This window comes from Condylura cristata, unplaced genomic scaffold (genome assembly GCF_000260355.1).
Source record: "Condylura cristata isolate star-nosed mole 26May11 unplaced genomic scaffold, ConCri1.0 scaffold00007, whole genome shotgun sequence".
Classification (NCBI taxonomy): Eukaryota; Metazoa; Chordata; class Mammalia; order Eulipotyphla; family Talpidae; genus Condylura; species Condylura cristata.
The window spans coordinates 13,938,853-13,965,926 of NW_004567108.1; the positions used below are offsets into that span (position 1 = coordinate 13,938,853).

General features: G+C 46.2%; 1 protein-coding gene across 3 annotated transcripts in view; it reads left to right on the top strand.

Moving 5' to 3' along the window:
- The window catches only part of PDZD2 (PDZ domain containing 2), a 207,979-nt gene that overhangs the window by 35,476 nt on the left and 145,429 nt on the right, over positions 1-27,074 (top strand). Inside the window, exon 1 of one of the 3 annotated variants that reach the window (XM_012721833.1) lies at positions 32-102. The exons of the other annotated variants lie outside the window; for them this stretch is intronic. The gene's annotated coding sequence lies outside the window, so the exon portion shown is untranslated. Of the gene's footprint in view, positions 1-31; positions 103-27,074 lie in introns of those variants that run through there. 3 annotated transcript variants of the gene reach the window in all.

The window sequence follows — 27,074 nt, forward strand, 5'->3', positions numbered from 1 at the left end:
GGTGATCAGCCCCGCGGCGAGGAGCCGGGGGCAGCTGCTCCCGAGCCGGCCTCCCGGGAAGGGATCGGAGCGGAGCCCCTCGAGGTGACTTCGAAAGTGGAGGTAGGAATCCGCCGCTTACGGACGGAAACTTCAGGCTTCCCGCTCGGATCCGGGTTGGGGTGCCCAGGGAGACTGAATCCGTGAACTCGAACCTTTTAGCCCCGCCTGGGAGAGCTGGGTGGCCACCCCGTGGCCCGCAGTGCTGAGCTCTTCTGGGGCGTGTTGTTTTTGACTTGGGGGATTTGGGCTTTTGGAGATAGGCTGTTGCTCCTTGGGAGAGTCGTGGGCTTGGAACTGGGGTGTCAATTACCGGGAGGAAGGAGGCGCTGGGGTGGGGGGAGAGGAGGGGAGACACTCCAGATGCACTGTGCTTTCAGACACCCAGATTAAGGGGTGCTGGGGAAACCCAGAAAGCTTCTGGGGCTCACCCCTCCTCACTGTGGCTGGCAGGGCATGAATTCTGGGCCACAGCAAAACTCTGCTACCAACAGCAACTGTTGTGATGTTCACAACCTCGAGTGGCCTTGGGGATCAACTCTGCCCCAAGTTTCCAAACAGGCTGCTTAGACAACTCCCCCCAGCTCCTCTCCTCCACTGACTCACAAAAGGTTTTAATTTTAGTATCCACCAATCAAATATTTTTAAAGTGAAGGATGTTTGAAAGGAAAATGACGTTTTCTATCATGTTGCTGCTCTCTAGTAAGCAGTTTATAAATACTCGGAGCAGCATGAAGTCAATTTCGACTCCTGAGATGGGTTGAGGAGGTGATAACTAAAGCTGTCAGCCTGGAAACCATGTCTGGGAGAAGAGACTGCGAACGTAAACAGTAAACACTTTTCATAAAAATAGGCCAGGCTGAGACTGATAGCATCATAAGGATAGCATAAACTGTAACTCGAAATGACTTGAAATACACATACAGCATCTTACTTTCAGATTTTGCAAGTGTAAATTCACATCGTACTAGGGACATCCCATCCTGGCAGTTGTACACCCACTCCCCTGTTTCTGATACACTGTGCCTTTTTTGCTGACATATCAACATAGTTGAGGGGACAGAAACCTCCACCTCTCCCCCCCCCCCCCCCCCAGTCAAACCCTTTGTCTCTAGGAGACAGCTTTGGGCTCACCTGAAAGCCTGGGCTTTAGGGACCATGTCAGCTACTTAGGAGTTCTCAGAGTGGACCCCAAAGAGGAGTAACAAGCAGGATGTACCAAGGAAAATGACTGGGGAAGCCCAGGTCGACTGGAGACTGAGTTGAGGCACGTTTCAAGCTCTTGGAGCTCTGAGAGTCATCTTCTCTTTGCTGACCCCTGAACTTCAGACAGGCCTGTTTCCTGGGATACAGAACCTTTGTCTCATCTGCTCTGCCACATGCTCAGTCCTGCCTTCATCACCTCTGCTGTTTTCTGGAAGCTTCACCAGGTTTCTGCTGCCTTCCTAGAAGGCAGCTCTCCAGGATGCTGCTTACAACCACTTCCTGGTCCTCCCTGGGGTTCTCATTCTGGAATCTGATGCATAAGCCGAGCTCCCTGCCCTTCCTTCCTTATCACAACTATGCATATACATAATTTAAAAAGTTAAACATTTCTACCATTTGATTTGTTTATAAATCAAAGCTTTGGAAACAGCAGTCACTTGCCCCACCCTTACTGACTTCAATTCCTACCCCCTAGAGGCGAGCACTTTGAACCGGCCCCTTGCTAAATAGGAAGTGTGTATTGTTCACCTGGCCCACAGCCCTCACCGAGTCCTCTGGCTTCTGCTTTGCCCTAAACTTGGTATTCTTCAGGCCATTGTTCTGGAATCTTCAATCATGTTGGAGATTAATTTTGCCTCTTTCACATGTGGCATCCTATATTCTGGACTCCACATCCTTCTCTTTCAGTTGAAACCCATCTTCTAGAAGTTCCCGAGGAAGAGTACATGGTGGTGGTGGGGAGGGGGGACTTCTCTGAGCTCCTCCGGCTTTGAGTGCTTGATAAGACATTGATGTTAGGTTGGACAAACTTTTCCCTCAGAATTTGGAAGCTCTTCCTGGTCCATCCTGAAGTCTGATAATCCAGTTCCTGATGCTTTGAATGTAATTATTTCCCCCCCGCTCTGAAAGTTTTCATTACTTTCTCCTTTGTCCTTTACAGTGTAATGAAATTGCATTATAATATATAGGAGTTCACTTTCATACGTTTTTCACATTGAATGGAATTCTCGATTGGGAAACGTCCTTCAGTTCTGAACACTCTTCTGGAACTTTTTTTTTCTTTAAGATTTATTTATTTATACAGAGCTGGGGTACACGCCAGAGATGCAGAGGGTGAGGGTGAGAGGATTCACCAGAGACAGAGTGGGGAGCAGAGCAGGCAGATCGACGAAGTACACTGCTGAGGGGAGCAGCGGATGGGTCAGGAGAGTGTGGTCACCTCCAGGGCAGGCGGGGATCGAACTCATGCGGAAGTGGCTTTAGCTTCTTAGTGCAGTGCTTTAACCCGCTGCACCACCAGGGAGGGCCTCTTCTGGAACTATTAAAAAGCAATTTCTCTCTTCTTCCTGGAGTAAATACCTATTAAATTATAAAGGTAATTTAATCTCTGATATTTTTTAACTTATTTTCCCTCTCCTTTTTCAAAATTTTCACTTCCTGGGGTATTTCTCATCTTATTTTCCAACCCTTTTGTTGAATTTTTATTTCAGTCCTCAAATTTCTAATTTTAGGGCCTCTTAATCATCATTTTATAACCTGTTCACAGATGCAAAGCCTTTCGACTCTGCAGACCTCACTGACTGTTTCTTTGAAGCATTCAAAGAACTGCTCTCTGAAATGTCTGTTCCCTCTGATTTCTTCTTAGATTTTTATTTGATTTGTCTTGAACTCTCTTGCACGTTTAAAGTTGCCATCATACGCCTGGTGATCTGAACAAATCACTGGAGAATTAATGGAAGGTTCATATGTGCGGGTGGGGTTTATTCCATGAATAGCTACGTCCTTCTTACCAACGAGACCTCAGTAGCATGTCAGAACAATCTAGAACAATGCCTGTCCAGGTGAAGAGGAAGGAGCTAGTGCGCTGTGGCGTAATGTGGGAAGGAGTCTAACCATCTGGTATGGAGACTTTTTTAAATTGCATTTTCCTGTTTTTGTTTATTTTTATTTCTGCACACAAGAACTGGTGTGTAGGGTGAGGGGTGAGAGGATTCACCAGAGACAGAGTGGGGAGAAGAACAGGCATATCTACTGAAATACACTGCTGAGGGGAGCAGGACAGGAGTGGTCTGCTGTGCCGTGTGGGTCACTCCCTGGCCGGGGAGACCATGTGCTACATAGAGCTTCATAGTGCTGAAACTTAACCTCTGTGCCACCAGGGAGGCCCACACTGTCCTGCTTTTAAAGCGGCACCCTCTTCTTAGTGCATGTCCCCGAATTCCCAGAGTGGCGCTAACTCAGCAGAGCAAATGGATGGAGTCCCTGGGGGCAAGGACCAAGAGAAGTGATGCTGGCATCTGGCCACTTCACACACCAGCATCCAGCTTCCAGGGGCCTCCCCTGTCAGCTCAGTGCCTGGTGCCCAATGCCAGAGGCTCTCCCGAGCCCTGGGGCAGTGGTGTCCTGCTTGCAAGCTCCTTCCACTGTTGTGCAAGTTTTCAGCTTTCCCTCCTCTGCTGTCAGTTACCTCTGGTTTCACCATGTCCACGGTTTTGTTGTAATCATTGTCTCTTCTGTTTTCCTTATCTTTGAGAGTTTAGCGAACCTCTCCCCTCAACTATAAATATTCTTGTACTCTCAGTCCATCATGTTTACTGGTGAGGAAGGTTCTGGCTTGATGCCGCCAAATTTGCCCTGGAACCTCCCAAGTGGCTCAGGGGTTAAAGTCAGAACAATCAAGCTCTCCCCAGCCGCTGCAGGGAGCTGACCCACATGGCACAGCAGACCTCTCCTGTCTGGTCTGCTGCTCTCCTCAGCAATGTGTATCAGTACATCTGCCTGTTCTTCTCCCCATTCTGTGTCTGGTAAATCTTCCCACCACCCTGCAACACCTCCTCCCCCCAGCTCTGGCCTGTACCCCAGTTTTTGCATGCATAAATAAATGTTTTTTAACAAAATGCAAATAAAACACATCAAACTGTCATCTCAGCAGGAATCATGAAAAGCAGCCAGACCCTGAATAGGTGGTTCTTGGCTACTTTCACTAAGCATGCTCGCTCCTTACCCCTCGGGCCACCGATAGGCATCTTAACGTGTGCAGCCTAAGCAGAAGGCACTTCTCAGTGTGCGTTGTTTTGCTCACCAGAATTCTGAGAGTAACTGCATCACTTCTTTGAAGTATGCATGCCTTCATTTCCTTGTTCACCCCCACTAGGTGGCTCAGAGGCCTGGGGATTTTGAGGCACCCCATTTCGAGATGACTAGCCCTCCCCAGTCATGACACCTCTGAGACAAGCATAGGAAAGAGCCCGTGGTCCACACCTAGTCAATGAGGTGTGAAGGAAATCTCTGGTGGAGCATCTAGGGGAGGTTTGGTCATTACTAAGTAAAAAAGGTAGAACAAACAGACGCCCTTTTGCTTCCTCAGTCCAGTGCTGTCTGAAGCTGCAGGTGATTTCTTCGCTGCCCACCTGCGGCTGCACCCAGCAGGCATGACCCTAGTCATCAGGAAAATCCTTTCTGTGTGCTTCTGTCATGCAAGATGCTTCATTTCTTCCTTGTTCAAGCCATTTGGAACCAGGATCATTTACTACCAGTCTGATCCAGGTGGCCATTTATCTTTCCAAAGAGTTAAAGCAAATCTTGGGCTCACCTAATTAGACAGTTCTGAGCTGCCTCGTTCCTGGTTTTGACTCCAGGAAAGAGTCTTCACGCTCCTGTTTTCCAGACAGCTGAAAGTAATTTTATTCTCTCCTCCAACTTCAAGGAAAGAGTAACTACTGAGACAACGAGGAGTGGGGAGGCTGAGGGAGAGAGGGAAAACAGGATTCCTTCCTTGGGAGATTGCTCAGCTGATCCCTGGGGGTGCACCCCTTCTCTGGGGGTGAAGACCTTTGCTCAGAGGACCAGGCAGCCTCCCGCCTGAAGTGCTGGCTTTCACTCCTGTGTTGTCCAGGCCACCCGTTCACCTGCAGGCACGCTGTTGTCTCCTACCTTATCCGTCCTGTGACTTTGTGCATCTTACACTCTGGGACACCCTGAAGATGAGCTAGAAGTGCTCGAGGCTATTGGGAAGACCGAATGCAGGAGACAGCAGGCTGTCCATTCCTTTTTTCCCTCATCTGACTCACACTCTTTTTTTTTTCACACTCTATTTTTTAAAAAAATAATATAAGCGTTTATTTTTACATCATTTTCTGCCTTTTTCCCATCTCAGTTGTAATCCCTCTGGGCTTCCCATCACTAGATCACCTGTGTGCCATCACCATAGTCCAGTGCATTTCATCCCCCCACTGTTTTTGATCCCATTCCCCACTCCATCTCATAAAATGTCTCTGGTATACAGCTGTTCATTATTGTTGTTTTCTCACCTGGTCTGCTATACTCCTGCTATAAGTGAAACCATGCGGTATTTTTCCTTTTCTTTCTGGCTTATCTCACTAAGCATGATCTTTTCCAGCTCCATCCATGTTGCTGCAAAAGGCATGTGTTTATTTATATTTTTAGTTGCTGAGTAATATTCCATTGTGTATAGGTACCACATCTTTTTAATCCAGTCATACACTTTTGGGCATTTGGGCTGTTTCCATGTCTTTCCAGTTGTAAATAAAGCAGCAATAAACATGGGGGTGCTGGTGTCTTTTTGAATCAGTGTTTTGTGTCTTTTGGGTAGATTCCTAGGAGTGGGATTGCTGGGTCGTAGAGACTTCACCAGAGACACAGTGGGGAGCAGAACAGGCAGATCCACGAAGTACACTGCTGAGGGGAGCAGCAGGCGGGTCAGGAGAGGTCTGCCACGCCATGTGGTCACCTCCAGGGCAGGCGGGAATTGAACTCATGCGGAAGTGGTTTCAGCTTCTTAGTGCTGTGCTTTAACCCACTGCGCCACCAGGGAGGGCCCGTGGATGGTTGTTTTAAGATGTGCCATTCTCACTGGGGTGAGGTGGTATCTCATTGTGGTTCTAATTTGCATTCCTCTTATTACAAGTGATGTTGAACATTTTTTCATATGCTTGTTGGCCATCTGCATTTCCTCTTTGGAAAAGTGACGCTCTATATTTTTAATGAGTGGCAAGACCTCCAGTCTCTCCCTTCCCGGCATAATCCTAGGCCTTCAGTGCACTTTGCACTATACCATCCTCTCCCAGTTTTATCGCTCTCTCTTACTAAACCCAACACCAGACCAGGGCATTTGTATGGAAATATTGCCGAGATTTATTGAATGCTTACTACCTGTCAGACACTTAACAAGCTGCACACATAAGAGCTTAGCTCATCCTCGCGTCCACCCTACTGAGAAGATGCTGTTACTTATCCCTGTTTTATGACAGAGCTCACTCGAGACACACCCTAGTCAGGGAAATGGCCCAAGCTTGTCTGGTTTTTCAGTGGTGGAGCAAAGATTCCAGTGTTGGCTGTCTGGTTCTGGAGCCCATTCTGGGCTATAAAACATGTATGTTTTTTATGCTCTGTAATTCATCAATACGGCCTGAACACCCTTATACCATCTGTAATCCACACTAGGTGATTCAATGTTATTGTGAATGGCTAAACACAAGGATTTTTCATGTCATTACAGGCTCATTAATTTTAATGGCAACATACTTACTTCCCCAGAAAGTTCAAGGACTATAATTTGTGTAACTGTTTCCCCACGACTGAACATATAAGAACATGTAAGTCGAATGGGCTAGAAGATCTGAGAGCATGGCTGTCCTGAGGAATCACGGACACATGGTCCCTAATCGGGAGGTAACCATTAAATAGTTTTTACATCTTCTACCTCCTCTCTCACACATTACCCCTCCTATCTTGCACCACTCTGAGGAGACATCCAGTTCCTCACTCCATTTCCATATTCACATTGCCATCAGGAGTTTCTTAGCAGAAGTAGATGGTGTTCTAGAGTCTTTAATACTTCTGGAACTTTCTCCAAGGGTCCCTATTAAAGGTTAAACGTTCATTGGCAGGGAATTGCTGTTTGAAATGCAGATCCCTGAAGAGTGGCCTGCCAAGTGCCGTTTCCAGGTGGTTTCTCATAACATGTCGTTTTGCACTTTTGAATCCAGAGATAATATATCCCACTCTTTTTCATTTGTTATTTAAGACTTTTGGCTGACCCCTGGGATTCTTGTTTTAATTGCAGACCAGTAGAAAATATAAATGGAAAAGTGTTTTTATATGCAAACTTTAGAGTTTGTTTTATCTTTGGAAATTGGGGGCTTGTGGGGATCAAGCATTAAACTGTTAGGAGACAGTCTGGTCTGGGTAGCACGTTTCCTTCTGAACAGTTTCACTTGCTCCCTCCCATATAAATAAACACTGCAAACAATATAAACATCTGTGGAGGTTCTTTGCCTTTAAAGAAGCTTTTGCTTTGATAAATTGTATCTGAGATATGCTAGAAGACCTTGATTCTTACATCTCGATTGTCCTAGAGTAAAGTCCTTTTATGGAACAAATGATTTTTTGGGAGAATTCAAAGATATAATGGACACACATTGCAAATGTGTGTGTGCACAATTTATAGGAGTGTGTGCTTCTTCTCTCTGCTCCTTACTCGTCCAATTCATTTTTTGCCTTGCTCTGCGCCAAGAGGCGTCTGTGAGTGAATGACATATGACCCCGTGTCCTGTCTCTGGTTGGGTTCAATCAGTGGGAGGCACAGCAGGAGAGTGTTGGTATTTATCTGCCTTGATCCCATCAGCCTTGCTGTGGTTCTGACAATGGCGAACCCTCCCCAGCTTACAGGGCAGCTCACTGTCTTCCCTCCAGCTCGCTCTGCTTGTTCTGCGGCCCTGTAGAACTAGAGGTGGGTGTTCATAATCTCCCAGCTGGTGCTCGCTCCTGGGTGCTTCACCCTGGCCATGGGCAGCCTGCACCTCCAGAAATGGCCTCTGCCTGAAAACGCTCTCCGGTTCAACCCATTTGAGTGTGTCTTCTGTTCCCTGCTGGGACACTATCAGACGCTGCTGCACTGTTTCTCATGGAAAATCAGAATTGTCCCGTCAGACTTAAAAATGCCAGCTACGTTCACTGCATCTGAATTTTGCCCTGTCCTGTCCGAGAGCTGTCATTCCTGTGACCTGTTTTTGCTAGTAGAAAAGGGGTATGCATTACTCTGCCTTCTGCCTCCAACATCTAGCACTGTGTTTTACATACAAAGGTCTCGACCATTGGCTCCTCTTCAAGTGAAACCATAAATACATATGGAAATGCATGGACGTCTGTGGTGCATTTGTGGGTCTAATGTATCTGTGACTATCATTTTTTCCCAGAGCCTTTATTTGTGAGCTTATTTACTTTGGCTCCTTCATTTATGGAGAAGAATTATCAAGGGCCAGCTATAGGTGACGCCTCTGCTAGGTACTGATGTTAATGTTATGAATCAGAGTTCAACAAGATTCATAGAGAACTGATATAATTTCCAGGCTGGAAGAATCTCAGTGTGTGTCCAATCCAGTGTCTTTATTTGAAGGTGAAGCTCCGGCTGAGAGGTTCAGTGTTCTTTTCTGCTCTCTGTCACAGGTGGTGGGTAGTAGGGGTGATGCCAGAGCTTGGTGCCCTGATGCTCACCACGGGCTTGTACCCTGCCCCTCCCCTGTCACATTGCCCAGTCCTCCTGCCGGTGCCTTCTGGTGCCACTGGTTCCTTCAGGAAGCCTTTCTGCTTCCCCTTATTGCTTCCCTCTGCATTGCAAATGCAAACCAGGCAGTCTTGCTCTGAGCTCATAAAAGGGCCTAATAGGATGCAGACGGTGGGTTCTAACCCCGGCTCCAACATCAGCCCCATGTGTAGACAACTGGAGAATATTTGGAGCAGCCACAGCCCCTCTCGGACAACTCCCTTTACCACCTTTAAACTTGAGAGCCACATTTTATGTGGGTGTATGAGGTGCTGGGGTTGGGTTGGGTGAGTTATAAATTCTCTGGTTATTGCAGCTAGAGCCTCAGGCCTCATCTGCGGAAGCAATGGTCTTCGAGGTAAACTAGGGCTGCTTGCAGAGTCTTCCCTGGGGGTGGGGGGGGGCAACAATCTTCGGGGAGCGCAGGGGGGCTTGTTGCCACTTGGAAATCTGTTCCTCCTGTGGTGGCGACTCTTATGAGTCCACTCAGCAGAAGGAGCAGAATATAATATAATTCCTATATAATCAAAATCAACAGCATTTGGCTCCACTAAATTCACAGCTTCAAGCTGATTTAAGGTGGACAAGAAACTGCAGCTTCTTGCTGAACAGTGAGAAGGTAGGTCTGTGAGTGAGAAACAAAGGTCAGTAATTAGCGTTCCTTCCTCCATATGTTGCATTCCTTAGATGGGGAAGTCAGCCAAGGGCTGATAAGTTGTGACGCCACAATTGTGATCCTGGGGTTCAGGAAGACGAAGGGGAGAGGGCTTTTACTGAGTGCCTGCTACTTGTCAGACGTTGCACTGAAGGCTTTGACTGAAGAATCCCCCACCAGACAGCTCAGTGGTATGCCATTTCCCAGGGCTGGAAACTGAGGTTCCAAATGGCTGTTACATACCCGGAACGACTAGCAGAGCATGGTGTCAGGTCTGCCTCACGTGGGCGGGCGAGATGGGTCTCTTCAAACTTGGCTGGCTCTGTTCTTGCTAAATACGCCCGGGGAGGGCTAACTAGTTTCCCCGCTGTGGTTTTTTCAGCTGTGAAGTGGGGGGGGGGGGGTGAGATGCACTGTGCCCTCTCAATCCTGAGGCTAGAGAGAGGTGTCTCACCAAGGGCTCATGGGTACACCAAGCTAACAAATGAAGTGAAAACCCTGGCGCTCTGGGTTTGCTGCATCTTCCCTCATGGATGTGCTTTGTCAGCTGTTAACTCTGAGCTGTCTGCTCTGTCGTAGGAGAGGCCCAGGTTAAAGGTCAGGTTTCTCAGTGGAGGAAGAACCCCAAGGAGCATGAGGCAAATCTCCATCTTTCGTGTTGTAACAGTCAGACTTCCGCCGGTGCTGGTGTGTGTTAGTGGGGGCCGTGACCCTCGCAGCACCTCTGGTGGGAGCCCAGTCGCCCACTGTCCTCGAGCTCGAGGCAGCTTTCTGAAGCCAGCCAGAGCCAGACACGCTTTACCGACTCTGTTGCAAAGAAGTACAACTTTGCTTTTTGACACTCTGGTCTCAAATATATGCGCTGGGGGGAGGGGGCTTCATATCAAGCTCGCCTGGGATGCAGCTGGGTGTTCTCCAACCCCAGTTCCAAGCTGGAGGGGTTAGACCCAAAGGTGCAGCGCCCAGTCCCCTAACACTGTCCCGTCCACACAGACTTCAGAGGCCAGTTGGAAGTGCAGGTCGTCACCTTGCCTCTGATGTCTGGCTCTGGATAGGAGGCTCCCAGGATCTGCCTTGGGTTTGGTGAATTTGCTAGAGCAGCTCAGGGAAGTCAGGAATGTGGCTCACTTACCAGATCACCAATTTATTACATAAGGATCCAGCTCAGAAATTGCCAGGTGGGAGAGGATAGGGCAAGGGATGGGAAGAGAGGGCATACAGAGCTTCAGCACTGCACCCCCAGGCCCTCCAAACCTGTCTTCAGGCCATTTGTGGAGGCTTCATTACCTTGAAATCATTGGCCACTGATGATGGAGGTCATTCTCCAGCCTCTCCCCACTTCCCCGCAACTGGTGGGGTGGGGGGCGCTGAAATTTGAATTCACTGTGCCTGAGGCCTCTGGCCTCTCCTCAGGGATTTGCCAAGTCATCTCCTTAACACAGGAAAGAGTAACACAGTAAACTAACAGGGGGTTGGCTTTAAGGGGGTCGTTAATGAATAACAAGAGACATTCCTTTCACCTATATCCTGGAGCTATTGCAGGGACATGGACCAAAGCTAAACACTGTAAGGAAGGGGGCCTTAAGGCTCTTACTGCAGAATTACAAGGGTGCCAGGAACAGTGGTTGGAGACACATCAGTGTTTTTGGTAAATCACAATATAGAGTATGTATATTCATCATCTTTATCATCCCCTTTTTTCCTTCCTTTCCCCCTTGAATTGAAATTTAACGACTGCGATGAACACTTCCCCCAGCTTGGAGCATTCTCCATTGTTCCAACCCACCTCAGCCACCGAAATGGTGAATAGGCAGGCCAACTCTTTCCTCAGGCATTTGGAATGTTCTAGAAAATCTCTCTGTCGCCCCCTCTGACTTGCTTAGCTGTTGGCTGTGCCTTGGAGCAGTGTACTGAGCTCAGAGTCTTGCTGGGCCAGCCAAGGTGGCCTTCACCCCCTGCAGGAAGTGGTGAAGTGGTGACAGGGGCTGGGAGGAGTCACACAACTTGCCCAGGCCTCGGCCCGGCAGATAGACTCTTGCCATCCTGAAAAGACTCACATCACAACTGCACAAATTGTTGAAAACAAGAAGAAAGACAAGACAGAGTTGGAGGCCCTGGCAGCTGTGTGAGGCACCAGCCATCTGTTCTGTTTCTGAGTCTTCTAGACCCAACATCTTGGATCAGCAGGAGACTCCTGACTCTCGCCTGGGAAAACCCACTTAGGATTCTGTTCCATGATGACACAGCTGCCTTGAGGAAAAAGGCCAGAGGAGAAGGAACATTGGAAATGCAGTTATACCATTTACTTCATTTGCCCAAATGTAAGGTAGGGTTTTGTTGTCTCCCAAAAAAGTTACCAAAATGAGAGAGTTGCCTCCTACTGAAGTCTCTACAAGTTCTCTCATGCTGAGGAAGGATCCCAGTTACTTTACTTTGGATATTGAAGCATTATTTAGGGAACACACATTAGCCTGAAGTGACCTTAGTCAGGACTGGTTTGGGGCACTTGAAAGGTCAACTGAGGAAATCATGTTAAAAAAAAATTAAAAAAAAAAAATCTAGTAATATTTCTGGGCGTCTGACCTCACAGTAACAAGTGTTGAATGTCTTTGTAAACAAGACTTTTAAAGACTATTTAAAAATGGAGCGAGTTAAGAACCTTACCCAAAGAATTAGGATGGAAGTAAAGAGGATTTGTTCTGGAAAGCTCAAAATGTAACCCCAGTCACAGGAAAGGGTGTAAAAATGCCAACGCACTGAAGTTTGGAATAAATATTTTCCTAAAGTGTGAGAACTCTGAGGTGGAAGGAGATGAAAAATATTTTTTTGTTGTGTTTTTAAAAGATTTATTTATTTATGCTTACAGAACTGGGGTACAGGCCATAGGTGTGGTGTGTGAGAGGATTCACCAGAGACAGAGTGAGGAGAACAGGCAGAGGGATGAAGTACACTGCCGAGGGTTGGAGTGGACGGGTCAGGAGAGGTCTGCCGTGCCATGTGGGTCAGCTCCCTGGCTGGGGGAATGGAACTCGTACTGCAGTGGCTTCGGAGAGCTTCATAATGTGGTGCTTTAACCCGTTTTCCACCAGGAGAGCCCCTGAAAAATATTTTTAAATTAATGTTAACCCACATCACGATTAGATTTTTGCATGTACACGTGTGTTGCTATGTTAACATCTTAAATAAATTAAGGTGAGTATCTTAAATGTTACATTTTTATTATCTTAAATGGAACTCTTATAGTTAGTGACACAGATAATTTACATTTATTTGACCACACTGTGCATTTATTCAGCAGTCTTCTTTCTGGGGTAGTAGGCAGCACTGATACAGGGGGTCTCTGACCCAGTTGAGATTTCCTTAGTTCACCTCTGGTTGCATAGAAAATGCAAACTGATGTCAGAAATTACTTTTGTGCTTGTTTCAGTAACCTTGAATCATTGCTTCAATAATTCCATTCTTCTTTCTTATTTGAATATTCCTACTTGAATTTTCTTGGTTGGCAAAATAAAAATGAACAGAAATGTGGGATACTAAAATACTGCACATGTATTTTCTTTAAAAGAAACAACTTACTTTGACAACTTTTGGGGTTGTCTCCTTCCGGACATCTGGTGTTTTGAGGTGTGCTGTGCAGGTTCAGTGAGTGTGGCTGTGTGCAAAGCCTCAGCCTTCAATGCCATGCTTCAGCAGGAATAGTGAAGCACCTTCTAGAAGAAGTAGTGTGTGGAGTGGAATCAATCTCAGGCAGCCTGTCAACTTGTGGTTTTGGTGAAGCAAACAAGAAGAATTTCCCTCAGAAAAAAATCGCAGGCACAGGAAGGACAGACCTCACTCCTCCTTCATCCTCCACGGGGGAGTACAGACATGTGTCCTCCCCAGAAAGCGCTGGCCAACAAGGAATCACAGGCCAACAGGAAAATTTCCACATGAAAACACACGTCTTCAACAAGAACCACCTTACTGAAGCACTTTATTTCCCACGAGATTTATTTTCCTAGAAAATACACACAGGAGGTGTTTAATCCTGACATGTCAGCTTTAACTCACCTACCATTGTTTCCTCCAGAGCCCACTTTTCTCCCCTTTTAAATGTTACAAAAATCGTGGGCCATGATGAGAAGCCAGGGCTGCTCCTCGAAGTTATGTTGGTATTAGGAGTTTTCAGAGAAACCAAATGGAGAGGAGAGAGAAGAGAAAGGTTTCTTTTTTTTTTTTTTAATGATTATTTTTAAACTTCGTGTTGGTCTCCTAATTTTTATCTGTTTAAAGATTTATTTATTTATGCATACAGAACTGGGGTAAAGGCCAGAGGTGCAGGGGACAGTGAGCAGATTTTCAGAGATAGAGGGGGGAACAGAACAGGCAGACCGACGAAGTCCACTGCTGAGGGGAGCAGCAGGCGGGTCAGGAGAGTCATGAAGTTGCCGCGTCATGTGGTCAGGTCCCAGGTGGGGATCAAACTCATGCTGAAGTGGCTTTAGCTTCTTAGTGCTGTGCTTTAACCTGCTACGCCACCAGGGAGGGCCCCTAATTCATTTCTTAATTAAGGTAACCTTGGTTTAAGACACTGTAAGACTTAGAGTTAAGGAATCACATAAGTGTATGTCACCATACTGTACACACTGTCAGCCTCCACCATACTTTAGGGACTCGGCCCACACTATCATGGTGGCTGGCAAGTCTGAAATCTGCGGGATGCCACGAGGCAGGAAATGCAGGGGCAAGCAGATGGTATAGACCCCAGTCGGATCCCATGACTGAGCTGCCTGGAAACTTCAGCAGGTTTCTAAAAATCTACCTCCACGCAACTAGATCCGGTGTTTCACCAAACATCCAGGCACCGTGACTCAGCCAAGTTGACACGTACAATTAACCACTTCATCTGGGACTGATAGCAGCAATTGCTCATCCACCCTGCTATATTCTGTATATGAAGTAAGAATAGGAGTTTGTGGTCATTGATAAGGTTGTTAATGAAGAAACGCTACATTTAATATTTGAACTTTGAGAATTTTCTTTAAAAACGTGAATAGAAAATGCAAAAATAATCTGTTGAACTTAATATGCACCAATATTTTGCCATATTTACTGTTAAGGCTTTGTTTAAATAAAAACGTAGTCATGAAGTTGCCTTTAGCCCCTCCCGTACACCACGTCCCTCCAAGTCGTTTTTCATGTTTTAATGCATTGTATTTATAGGTAAACATTTATTTCAAAACAATTTTAGCTGATATAATGGTACCCTATTGCATCTTGCATTTTGTACCCCACATTTCTTTTTTTGTTTTGAGACCTAGCCCTGTGAATGGAATCATTCATTTTAACTTATTCTATGTTAAGAAAATTCTCTACCTCCCCTATATTTTTCTCCCAGTAATTTTTTACATTTAGGTGTCTTGGGTGTCTCTCGTGGAAAAATAATACAACTAGAGATTTCTACTTCCCAACGTTAAGATGGATTAAGAACTTACAAATGAATCACGAGTCTCGAGCAGTGGCCAGCAGGTCCTCACACACATAAGCCATGTCGTCCCTAAAAATATGCTGGTCACTTTAGGGCTCTCTGTTCCATTCTGATAACTTGTGCTAACATCACTCACTATCCCTCGTTTTAATTGCTTTCATTTTCTAATATGTTTATTCTCTGATAACGTGTGTCCATCTTCCTCGCTCTTCTGTTACAGAATGGTCTTATTCTCAAACCCATACTCTCCTCTATAAATATTAAAATGTTTTCCAAGTTTCCTAAAAATTCCCATTGAGATCGTCTTTGGAAAGTCACTCAAGTTAGTCACTAGGAAAAGCAGGCATCTCTAAATGGCTTTACCTCTCCATCTACGAGGCTTATCTTACTCATCTCAGTATTACCAAAGTCACTTTTTATGCCCGCCTACTTTATAGTTTGAGTTACAGCGAATGTCAAGTTTTTCTTAGGATGCTAGTTTCTATTTGGTTACTGCTGACCTAAAAACTCCTGCTCTTTTACTTTAGACTTTTGTTTCCAGTTATCGTAAGCATCTTCTAATAACTTTTAATTGTTTTGAGGTTGGTCTGGATAATTAGATGCAAAAAGCTGACAGTGGGTCCTCACTCTTGCTTTGAATTATAAACTTGACAGTCACACCGTGGCCTGCAGAGCACACATCCCCTTGACAGTGATGTGCAGGAGGCTTTCAGCCTGGAGAAGGCCATGAGCTGGAGGGCAGGACCATGAGCAGGGGCTGTGCACCTGTGGGGTGCCGCCAGATACAGCCTCTAATTCAAGTCTTAGAAGAAGTGAATGTACATGCAGCTTTTCAGATTCCTATGTCAGCACATTGCCACACTAGGACACTATCCTCTGTGCCTTAGGCTTCCTTAAAGTGGGGGTGGTATCTAGCTATTCATGGGGGATTATGAGGATTCCATGAGTTGATGATTTCAAGGATTGTGAGCTATTGTTAGATAGCTGTCCTTACTGCCTTTTTAAATTTAGACCCTTTAGAATCTTTCTGAGATGTAGCCTGGTATTATTAATAGTTTAATTATGTTAGCGCATTACCAAAAGGTTGACCTTTGCTCTTTCATAACTTCTTTTAAAATGTTGTGTTCACTGTAATCATGTCATATCTGGTAGGATCATGCTCAGCATCACAAAGGAAAAGTTGTTTCACAGATTTTTTTTTACAGACTTTGCTGAAAGACTGTTTTGTTAATAAGGATATGAACGTGGACTCACCCTGTTATCCAGCTGAGGAAAAAATTAGAGACCAGACATTTGAAATGGCTTGCATTTTGTTTTAGGGGGAGGGAGGGAAGCACTATGACTGTGATTTATAAGCTCCATAGGTCCACAATGCCCCAGCTCCCTCTGGACTGAGGGTCCCTGTGTGGGGAGCTGCTTTCTGTCTCTCACTCCTCGGTGTCTTTTTTTCTTGGTTCCAACCATGAACAGTCCCAGTAACCATGCTGGCTTCCTAGAATTTTGCATTAGTGGTTTTCTTCTCTTCTTTCTCTGCACGGCAATACAGATCACCTTGAGAGAAGCTTGCCGGGAGAGTTCTGGGACTCTCAAGGTCGAGCGACCTCAGTTTATTTTGAAATTGGTAGAAAATGGCTGGGAGTGTGTTTAAGTATCTGCTATGGTAACCTCATGTTGGCTGCCTGGGGCTGACTAGATATGACTCAGTGTTGTTGTCAAAGTGACAGAGTTTGGGTAAGAGGGGCCCTTGGCTGAGGCGGATCGCGGTTTGACTGTCGCTGTAGCTCTCGGTGTGGTGAAGAATAGAAATTTCCTTCCAGCAAATTGTCCCATGCTTTTTCTTTTCTTTTTTTTTTTTTAAAAACAATGAGTGGGGTTGAGTACCCCCTACTTGAAGGCCTTCTCGTCATGGCAGGAAGTGAGAGCATCGGGCATCAGGGTCTCAAAATTATTGAAAAGAGGTTGACTTGGTTTGTTCATTTGTTGCTGTTTCATGGCTCTGATCCAGCTACTCTGCCTGCCTCCCCTGTTCTTCTGACGATGCAAGGAATCAGTAAGGGATTGGAGATTTATTTTTTCTTTACAAAACAGATTTTAAAATGTTTTTTTTTTAGTTAGTATGATTCTTTATCCTCAGGACCTTTGTTAAATAAAGAAAATCGCTTTTTCTCTGAGAGGCAAGTCTGTCTTCAGGAGCCAGGCTGACCTGGTGGGATGCGGTCCCAGGTCTGACTGGTCTGTGTGGGCTTCTGAGGTCTCAGTTTCTCCAGAAGCACCTGACTTCAAAAGACCAGAACGAGATGGGCGTTTTGTTTATGCTAGTCTAACATCTGTGAGTGTTTTTCCTGCTGACTAATTGGAAGGCACACATTTTCCTCTTATTTCTGTCTTTTAGGGTGTGTCCAGATTCCACAGCACGTGAGCTGTGTGTGTCTCGGCATTCTGCAGTGCATTTCATTACGGCTGGAGTAACAGTCTCTGTGAAATGAATAGGAAGCCAGCATGTTCAAAATTCTATGAACAGACTGCTGTCTTTTGCTCGTTCTCAGTGGTTTTTAGCCAGTGCCGTCATTTGCAGAGATCAGAATCACAGCTGCAGGACCCTGTTTTGGTCGGCTGTGGGACCCTCATTGTCCCACAACTGGAAATTAATGTATGAAATGGCTCTTGCTCCTGAAGGGGTGGGCCTGGGGCAGAACACACTCTTGTGATTGCCCATGAAGCAGGTGGAAGCTATGACTGTCCCTGCCACTGAGTTGAGTAAACAAGCACTTTTATGTGCTAGACACAGAGATAGAAAATGGTTTCTGGCCTTGCGTTGGGGATGGAGTCTTTAATCAAAAGGCTGGCATTGAACTGAAGTCTCTATCCATTTTCCCCCTGTTATCTGGAAATTCTCTAAGATCCAAGTCTAATATTTGCCATTCTGATTGGATTTGATTTACTCTGTAAATTAGGGTTATTCGCTCAGGAATGTATTTTTAATAATGCTGGCTCAGCTCACCCCATTTCCTCATACTTAATAATGTTTAGGCTGACACTTTCCCTCCTTCTGAGCATGCAAAAGCCCATCCTAAAAGTTGACAGCCCATCTTCACTGACAGAACAAACTAAACTCCAGGAGCTGGATTCCATGAGTGTGGCTTGATGTTAAGCAACACACAGGCATTGACAAAAAGCCCGAGCAGTAAGGTGTGGGGCCTGTTCTCCTGTCAGCTTTGCAGAGGTTGTTGACCTGAACTCGGATCCCATGAGGGTTGCCCTTTACAGACCCCAGAGTTTGTCATTAGAACTGCAGCTGGGGAGATCAGAGACCCCGGGATGCAGCACAGCTGACTCAGGCTGCCCCCATCTCTGCTGAGGTTTGTGCAAAGGGACCTTCAACTCTAGCATCCTGAAAACACAGGCCTGACAAACAGAAACCCGAGGAATTCCGTAAAAGGGAAGGAGGGGAGTGGTCATGTCTGCTGAAATAATTCCATTTCGATTATCCAGATCCTGATAGTGCTCACCGAAAGCTGTTCTAGCAGAAGTTAGACTGACAGGTGCTGCTGAGATTTTTTAAGAAAATTGAATCATTTCCTGCCTGTTTTCAGATGTAGTGAAAGGCTTTAGAGGTGAATATTATACTGTGACTCTAATTTGATATGACCAGTTGTGGATCTTAGAGATACAAGAAAGGGGACAGGTAAGGACTCCTGCTTGTGTTTAGCGAGGGAGAGACAGAAATACACATCTAGAAAGCAGTGATCAGTGTTCTTTTAAATGGGTTTTTGAGTAAAATTGTCTCGGTTACTTGAAGGGGTGAAAGTCCACATGTCAGATGTTGTAGCTAAGTGTTGTCAGATCAAATTGCAAGTAGCCTGCCCTCTAGAACGTAAAGACTGCTGGGTTCGTGAACACAAGAGACCTAAGTTCTGGTTCTATTTCTGGAAGGAGGCTTGAGCCCACTTTCTAGCAGCTTTTAGCCTGGATTTCTTTTGTTATAGGAGATTAGACCAAATCTGTGGTTTAAAACTCTCCTTGGAAGTTTCGAGAAGCTCCTTGGAGTCTGTTGGGAGTGTCAGTGGACTTTAGAGACTCACCCAGAACAGTTCTGCTGTGGTCTTTCTGTTCTTGGGGGCAACCCTGGATTGGAGAAAGGATTCTGTTGCTGAGATGAAAGTTTGGAAACCCCTCTGCTTTTCAGGGGATACCACCTTATTTGCAGGAAAATAATTTTTCCTACAAATTTTTAACAGATTGAAAGAAATGTATAAAACAAATTGAACAGACAATGAATTAATAGTTAGGATAGATAAAATCCATAAATTAACAAGGAAAAGAAAGCAAATGGGCAAAAGTGGATGAAATGGTGACTCACAGGAAAAAAAGCTCAGATGGGCAATTAACAAGGAAAAGAAAGCAAATGGGCAAAAGTGGATGAACTGGTGACTCACAGGAAAAAAAACTCAGATGGGCAATTAACAAGGAAAAGAAAGCAAATGGGCAAAAGTGGATGAACTGGTGACACACAGGAGAAAAAACTCACATGGGCAATCAACATAAGACAAAAGACTCAACTGGCAGGTAATCAGGGAAATGTAAATTACAGCAGTGGGTTTTTTTTCCCCTAAACCTCCCATATGTGGTAGGGACAGTGACAGGGTGGAGGCTGGGCTTAGGCAAAAAAGAAAAGGATAATAGAATCTGGTGTGGGTAGAGATGGAAGGCACTTTCACAGGTATTTTAGTTATCTATGAAAATGACATGTCTCCTTTAAGCCTCTAACTGTACTTCTAGAACCATATTACCTGAAATGTAGATGTGCTTCTAGAAATGTAGCCCTGAACACAGATTCATACCAGAACTGTTGGAAATGGGAAAAACAAAGGAAACTTTGATGGAAGGATGAGTAAATACGCCACATCCATGTTGCAGAATAATAAGTGGCAGTTGCAGAGAATGAGGTGGGTCTTTTTGTGCAGAGGCTGAGCTCTAGAAGATAGTATTGGGTGGAGAGGAAGGCACAGTGGAGAATGGTGAGTCCGGTGATACCGATTGCTTCCTTATCTGAATGTAATGGTGCGAAATGTAATGGTGCGAAATGGATGCTTCCAGAAGTTCTAGATGAAAAACAGCAAGCATTGGTCATTTGGGAGAAGGAGAGTGGAATTACAGAAGAGATGCAGACATAGAGAGTTTGGGTAAGTTGCAGAAAGAATGTATCTGCATAGCTTCAGCAGCTAACACCACATCTGCTTATAAGTATGTCACTAGGTGAACTCAAAGACTAGAATTGACTCAAAGGTTTGCCTCGGTCTGCTCTGATCTTGGCCAAGTGGCTCATGGGCCTCCAGTGAGCCTCTTCCTTTCCTGCCACTCCTTCTCCTAGCGTGTTGAGTTTTCGACTCTGGGCTCCCTTCCTCTCTCCTCCCTGTGTTGAAGACGAGCCAGCTGGAGAAATTCTTCCCTCTGCCCTTCCACCCTTCTGAGAACTGCGGGTTGGCAGGGGACCAGCAAACTCCCTGCAGGAAATGGCTTCTGTGAAGGATGCTGTGAAGTGCGGGCACTTTGCCATGGCCCAAGACCTTCGCCACGTCTCTGGCCCTTGTGCCCAGAATGGAATTCAATTCCTGTGTTAGAGTTGAGGGCTCCCACATGTGGAATCTAGAGGCACAGATGCAGGAGACAGATTTGGGAAAAGTCTCTTGGATGTCTGCTGTATGCAAGCCTTCCTGTCCTGTGCTAGGTAGCCTTGTGAGCGTCTGGGCTGGTGTCTTCTTTCTGTGCCTTAACGTTTTTGAGATGAGCTGGAGTCATTCTTATTTTGGATGTTTGGATATTGACCACTATGCTACATTCCAGGAAACCTACACGCCCATTGAACAGTGGATGCTTTAGGTCTGGACTTGGTAGATTCTGAGTGGTCTAAAAATAAAAAAGTAAGTAAAAACTCAACCCCCCCCCCAAAAAAAAAAAACAGATCCAAGACAGGCAAAGTGGGTGTGCTCACATGCTAGGCGGGGTGAAAGCAGCTGTGGAGACAGAGGGAATGTATTAATGACTCTTCCTTTGGAAATGCTGGCCACTCTTGGAGGAGGGACTCAGGGGGCCAGTGGAGGGACCACATTGGAGTGGACCAGCAGTTTCCCTAATCCTCAAGCTTTTTCCGTTTTGCTTTTTGAGCTGGAGGAGCAGACTTGAGCTACTGAGATGGCAAGGGCCTTCTTACTGGCAGAAAAGGATGCTCTCTGAGCCTGCTCCCCTGTTCTCGCTGAGTTCATTATCAATTGTCTGTTGTTCTTTTGGAACAATGGAGCTGATTTTTCCATAGCTGTGACAAAACTGAGCCTGACTGTAAGAGAACTGCCAATTAGGAGGACAACGTCAGGACTGCCACAGCACAGATGTCGGCGTCGTGAGCACACGCTTCCTCGTCTCTGGTTTCAAGAGTCATTTTTATATGTTTTTTTAAAGACTTTTCTAAAGGAAAAATAAAATAACTTGGCCTACTCAGAACCACGTCTAGCTTTGAAAGGCCGCTTAGCTGAAGGGCAGTGGGGGTGGGGTTAACCTGAACACACACTGGTATGAGGGAAACAACCCTATTTTCCAAGTCTGGGCTTCAGCGGTGCAGTTGTTTAGGTTTATTTACAGCTGTAAGAGTTGGGGGAAGCAGATAATGGCCACCCAACCAGGGGAATAGCGTGGCACTGGAGAAGTCCTGTTACAGGGCAGCCCAATGTGAACTCACAACTGCAAGCGCACACCAAAGGTTAATAATGGGTTTATTTACAAGAGAATGGGGAATGAACAACTCAGTTGGTTAATGCCTCCTGCCAGTTCTGCTGACCCAGAACCCTAATAGCATGCTGAAAACTGGTGAAAATCCAAGAGACAACCATGAGTCACAAGGCTGAGAGACACCCCAAAACCCACATGTCTGGTTTCATGGCAAACCTGGCAGCTTAACTCCACCTCAGGTCCTAGCAATCCTTTTGGTGATGCTGGGATTTGTAGTTCTGGTGTCTGAGGTGGGGGTGGTATCCACTAAGCCTGTATCTGTAGAGTTCGTTCAGGACACCCTTTCCCCCTAACAGTCTGAGGCCAAGGATTGGCAAGGTTGTGGGCTCCTTGTGAATTTGACCATTAACTTGCAGCTTTCTACTGTGGAGAGCTTGTTAAATTATGCTGGGTGGCAGAGGGAGTATGTTCCCCGAGCATTCCCCTGGTAGCTTGCACACAGAGTGCCCTGTGGACTCATCAACAGCTACTGATGATGCAGTTTTTCCTAGTGTTAACTCGTTCACCGAGAGAAGTCAGTACGCTTGAATGATTTTACTTGTCTGGGCATCTTGTGAATACACTTGGTGAGGGGTAGGAAGATGAACAGAGACCATCGCTGCAGGGTGGTACACACACACACCCCTGCACAGCCACATGCACGCCCACAGCCAGCCTAGGACCACACCATCTGGGAGAATGGTGCCCTTGGATAACAGATAAATGAATGTTGGGCAGGATGGAAGTGTCCAAATTCAAGATACCCTCACGTAACTGAGCCAGGGGAATCTCTCGCTCACTCTCGCTCTCCAAAACTTCTCAGTTTCTCCTCCCTCAATTGCTGACTCCACTCCCTCCATGGCCCTCAATATTTTGTGAATTGTTCTATTGTTTGTCTTTGAAAAGATTGATTTATACTTTTGTACAGAAAATCCCAATCTTTTCCTCTGAATGCTGTTGAGTTCCCAGTGAAGGCAGACTTGCAGGGCCACCCAGCCACTTGAAATCCGCAGTGTCACCCTGAAACGTGGCCACCAGCAAGTATTTACATTGGAGCCGTGGTTTTACTCTCTTGGCAATTGAGTGATTTACAGCAAGAACCCATCAATCCTTGGGCTCCGAGAAACAGAGAGGAGGAGCTTCTGTTTAGACCAGTTTCTTTACAGTCACTTTCAACACTTGCTCCCTCCGACATAGCCTTTTTTTTTCGTCCCCCGGCTAATTCTTAGAAAGGCCTCTCGATGGATCTCTTTCCTCCAGGGATTGGCCTAGACCTACTACTCCTATTGAGAGAATATATCTATATATTTTTAATGTAGCTCTTTTTCAAATCACTTGAAAGGGCGATGTGAGAGAACAGGGACAGAAGCTGTGGGAGAAAGGTCCGTCCCTTTGCCTGCTCTATCTGCTGGAAAGAAAAGCTGCCACATTTTTTGAAGAATTTGGAAGAAATCCTGGTTGTGGCCCTACTGTGTCAGAAGGAAAGCTTTCCCTCTTTGGAGACATGAACATACAAATGTTTCCTGAGCATTTGACCAGGGCTGTGGTGTTTAAAGTTTTTAGGGTGACGAGTCAGAGGCTGTAGAGAAGTTCTGTCCACCCTTCTGGAAGACGGCAGTGTTCTCATCGGGTGGCCAGTATTGTAACCACTAGCTACTTTTGGCTGTGAGCCCTTGGAAGTGGCTTTTATGACCAAAGAATTGAATTCCTAATTGGACTTGTCTCACAAATCAAGCCGCACGAGACTGTGAGTATTATGTTGGACAGCCCAGTGTGGGGAACTTGGAGGTTTTCTTTAGAGTTCTGTTTGGCTTCCACAGCCAGTGGTAAAGGATGGACGACTGGTAGATAGTGTACTCCCAGGAGGGCAAAATGAAGAAACCAAGGCCCAGAGAAGCCAAATGCGGGGTTCAGATCTTTCACTAATAAAAACAGCAAAGCTGGGAATAGAGCCAGCACCCTTCTACCACAACCCCCACCTCTGACAGCCCCTCAGAGCCCAGCTTTGGATGTTAATTAGAACTTCGACTTAGCAGGGGACCCCAGCCACCAAGGGAAGTCTTGCTTAACATCTGGAATCTGGCTGTGGGCTGTGTATTTAATCTTCTCCTTTAAAATCAAACAGGCTTAATGAGCGGTGAGAGTTGGGAAATCCCTCTGAGCTCTTAAATACAAGGAGGAGTTTCTCTGGAACTGGAGGAAGTAGGCCAGACAGGTGGACGAACCCCTCCCTTCGGCCCCCTTTACGTGGCCTGTCTGTGACAATTACAAGTGGGGGAGGACCCGTGGAGACTTGTGGTTCTAGTTTCCTATCCATAATGTGCTGTAAAAAGGCCAGACCCAGGACAAATGGCATCCACTTGGATAATCCTGATTTTTATCAGTGCTTCTGGCAGGCGTATTAACATGCCCCTTGCTGCTGTATAAACCAGAACCCTAAACGCCGAGTCTGTTAATTGGCTCCAGCTTCATCGTTGCCTGCTCTGGTCCTACTCCATCTCAGCCTTGGGGTCTGTACAGAAAGCGCTGGGAGTTCCCAGTTCTGAGGTTGCCAATGGAGGGAGTGACTTTGTGGGTAGGGCGCTGAACCAGGGCACTGAACCATGGGGCAGTACCGCTGAGCAGAGCCATCACCCACACCACTGATGTCAGGACCTGGTGGGGGTTGAATGCCAGGCGGCTGGCCTCACTGCCAGCAGCATCTCCGCCATTACCAGCCTCCACCAGGGCCCACCATGGGGTGCTCAGAGGAAGCAAGCTCCCTTTACTGATACCCGAGGATCGACTAGATAACTAGAATGGAAAGTCTCCATAACACATCAAAGCTGCCCATCCTGCTTTCACTTTCTTTCTTTTTTTTGAGATTTGTTTATTTCTGCATACAAGAAGTGGGGTACAGGCCCGAAGTACGGGTGTGTGTGTGTATATGAAAGGATTCACCAGAGACAGAGTGGGGAGCAGAACAGGCAGATGTACTGAAATACACTGTGAGGGCAGCAGCGGGCGGGTCAGGAGAGGTCTGCGCGCCCTATGGGTGAGCGACCTGCCTGGGGATTGAACTCCTGCTGCAGTGGCTGCAGGTAGCTTCATAGTGCTGGGCTTTAACCCATTGTGCCCCTGGGAGGGTCCCGCCTTTCAGATTCTTAACAAAACTCATATCTGGATTGCCTGCTTGTCTACCAGCAGTAGCCACAGCAAATAATAGGGAGTTTACTTGAAAAGCCAAATTTCATAAAACCGAGAGCCAACGTTATGTACTGCCTACTGATGAGGTGGTCACTGGATTTAGTATCCTCACCATTGAAAGGGTGCTTTGAATGATGCTGGGATAACCAGTGTAAACCTGGATGCCCCAAAGGAAACAGGGCACAGGGTGCATCTTCTGTCTGCCAGGCACTGTGCTGAAGTTGCAGTGCACTCGGGTTGAGAAGACGTAGTGTCTTCTCTCAAGGAGCCCGCAGGGAGACAGCTGCTGAAGCAAATACAACTCTGCATGAGTGTTGAAAGTGAACAAGGTTTTCGGATGGGAAGAGCCAATGGAAAGGATAAGGAAGGACTTTCTCGAAGGAATCAGGGCCATATTAACCCTGGGGCTAATGGGCTTGACATCCACTGACCAGGGTGGACCTTGTGACTTGTCCTTGCTGAGGTTCAGCTATGGCTGAACGCATGTTGGTGAGAACTGCTTCTTCCAAGAGTCGCCTTGCGCTCACCCCATGCCCCAGTGACTTTGTGCCACAATTGTGGCCTGTGTTAAAAAAAAAAAAAAAAAGAAGAAGAAAATAACCTTAAATATGTGAGTAATAAATTCTAATGGATGGAGGTGACATTTCAGGGGAGTAATATAAATGATCAGTTAAGTCTGAAGTGTGTGTTAAGGGCTCAGTGAGGTTATTGATTCTCTTCCTATCCTCCTGATTCTGGGGACTGCTTAGTTGCTCAGAAGGGGTATGGGTGTCTGTATTTCTGTGCGTCAGAGTTACTAGACATCTCAAGTTTGTTTATGTATTTGTTAACATGAAGATATATAGACCTAAAATGCCCCCGTCTGATTTAAGACCAGCACAGTACATTTTCAGGGTGCTGCATGTGGGGCAAATTTGTATTGAAGTTTTCAGCAAAGGTAATTCATCCCTGGATCTTTTCCATTCCCTAAATTTTGGATTCAGCAGGTATGACTGCATAGGGCCTGTTCTGGAAAATGTGTGAGATTTCAGTTGTCTCATCCAAATTCCGCATGTTAGCATAGGTGAGAAGAGCTGTTCTTGACTTGAAGCCTTTGCCCTTCTTGGCTTTTACATAGTACACTAAAATATCATAATTAAAAAAAAATACTTTATTTTTTAAAGATTTATTTATTTGTACATACAGAACTGGGGTACAAGCCAGAGGTGTGGAGGGTGAGAGGATTCACCAGAGATGGAGTTGAGAGCAGAACAGGCAGTTGGACTGAGCGAGATACATTGCTGAGGGGAGCAGTGGGCGGGTCAGGAGAGGTCTGCCACGCCATGTGGGTCACTTCCCTGGCTGGGGATCGAACTCGTGCTGCAAGAGAAACAATAGCTTCATACTACTGCACTTTGACCCGTTGTGCCACCTGGGAGTACCTTAAAAAACACATTTTAAAAAAGAAAGTCCTCCTCAATTCTACCATCCGACTGTATTTTGTTCTTTCAAGCTTTTCCAGGCCCCTCTCTGTGTGCATGCTTACAATAACTCTGTTGTAATCATTGCATGTCCTGAATTCATTTCACTCTGGTTTGAAGCTGAGATGAAGTTTGGAGCAAGCTGGTGTGGCCTGAGGGATGGATGGCCAGTGTCCTGGGCATGACTGTAGCCTCAGTTTTATCATCTTCAATGACAAAGGAGGAAAGTACCCCCCCCACACACACACACACCTTGGCAAACACAAGGGTCTTTCCAGAGCCCACTATCTCATCACCCCAATCTTGGGCCATTTACTGGTGACATTGCCTTGTGCCTACATCTTCCTCTTTCTTTTGCCAAGTCACTTTTTTGCCAACACGTCTTCTGTTGAACCAATGGGGCTTGTCAGAAAGAGGATCTTCTCATTTGAGCCAATAGAATGACATTAAATGCTACCTGGAACCCACCACACATCTGTGATAAACCCCTTCCTCTTTCTTTTCACTCAGCCCCCAAACAAACTTAGCCTCTACTGTGAAGGTCTTTTCCCCTCCGCTTCTCATCCCAGCCCCACCAGAGAGACTGTTTAGTCCGTGCTTAGCGGCTGCTGCCTCATCTCCTGAGTCTTTCCTCCCTTCATGACCATGGATGGTGGGGCTTGTCCCCTGCCTCCCACCCTCTCCCAGGAACCAGCTTTATTAAACCACTGCCCCGAGGCCTTTACAGACACTTTA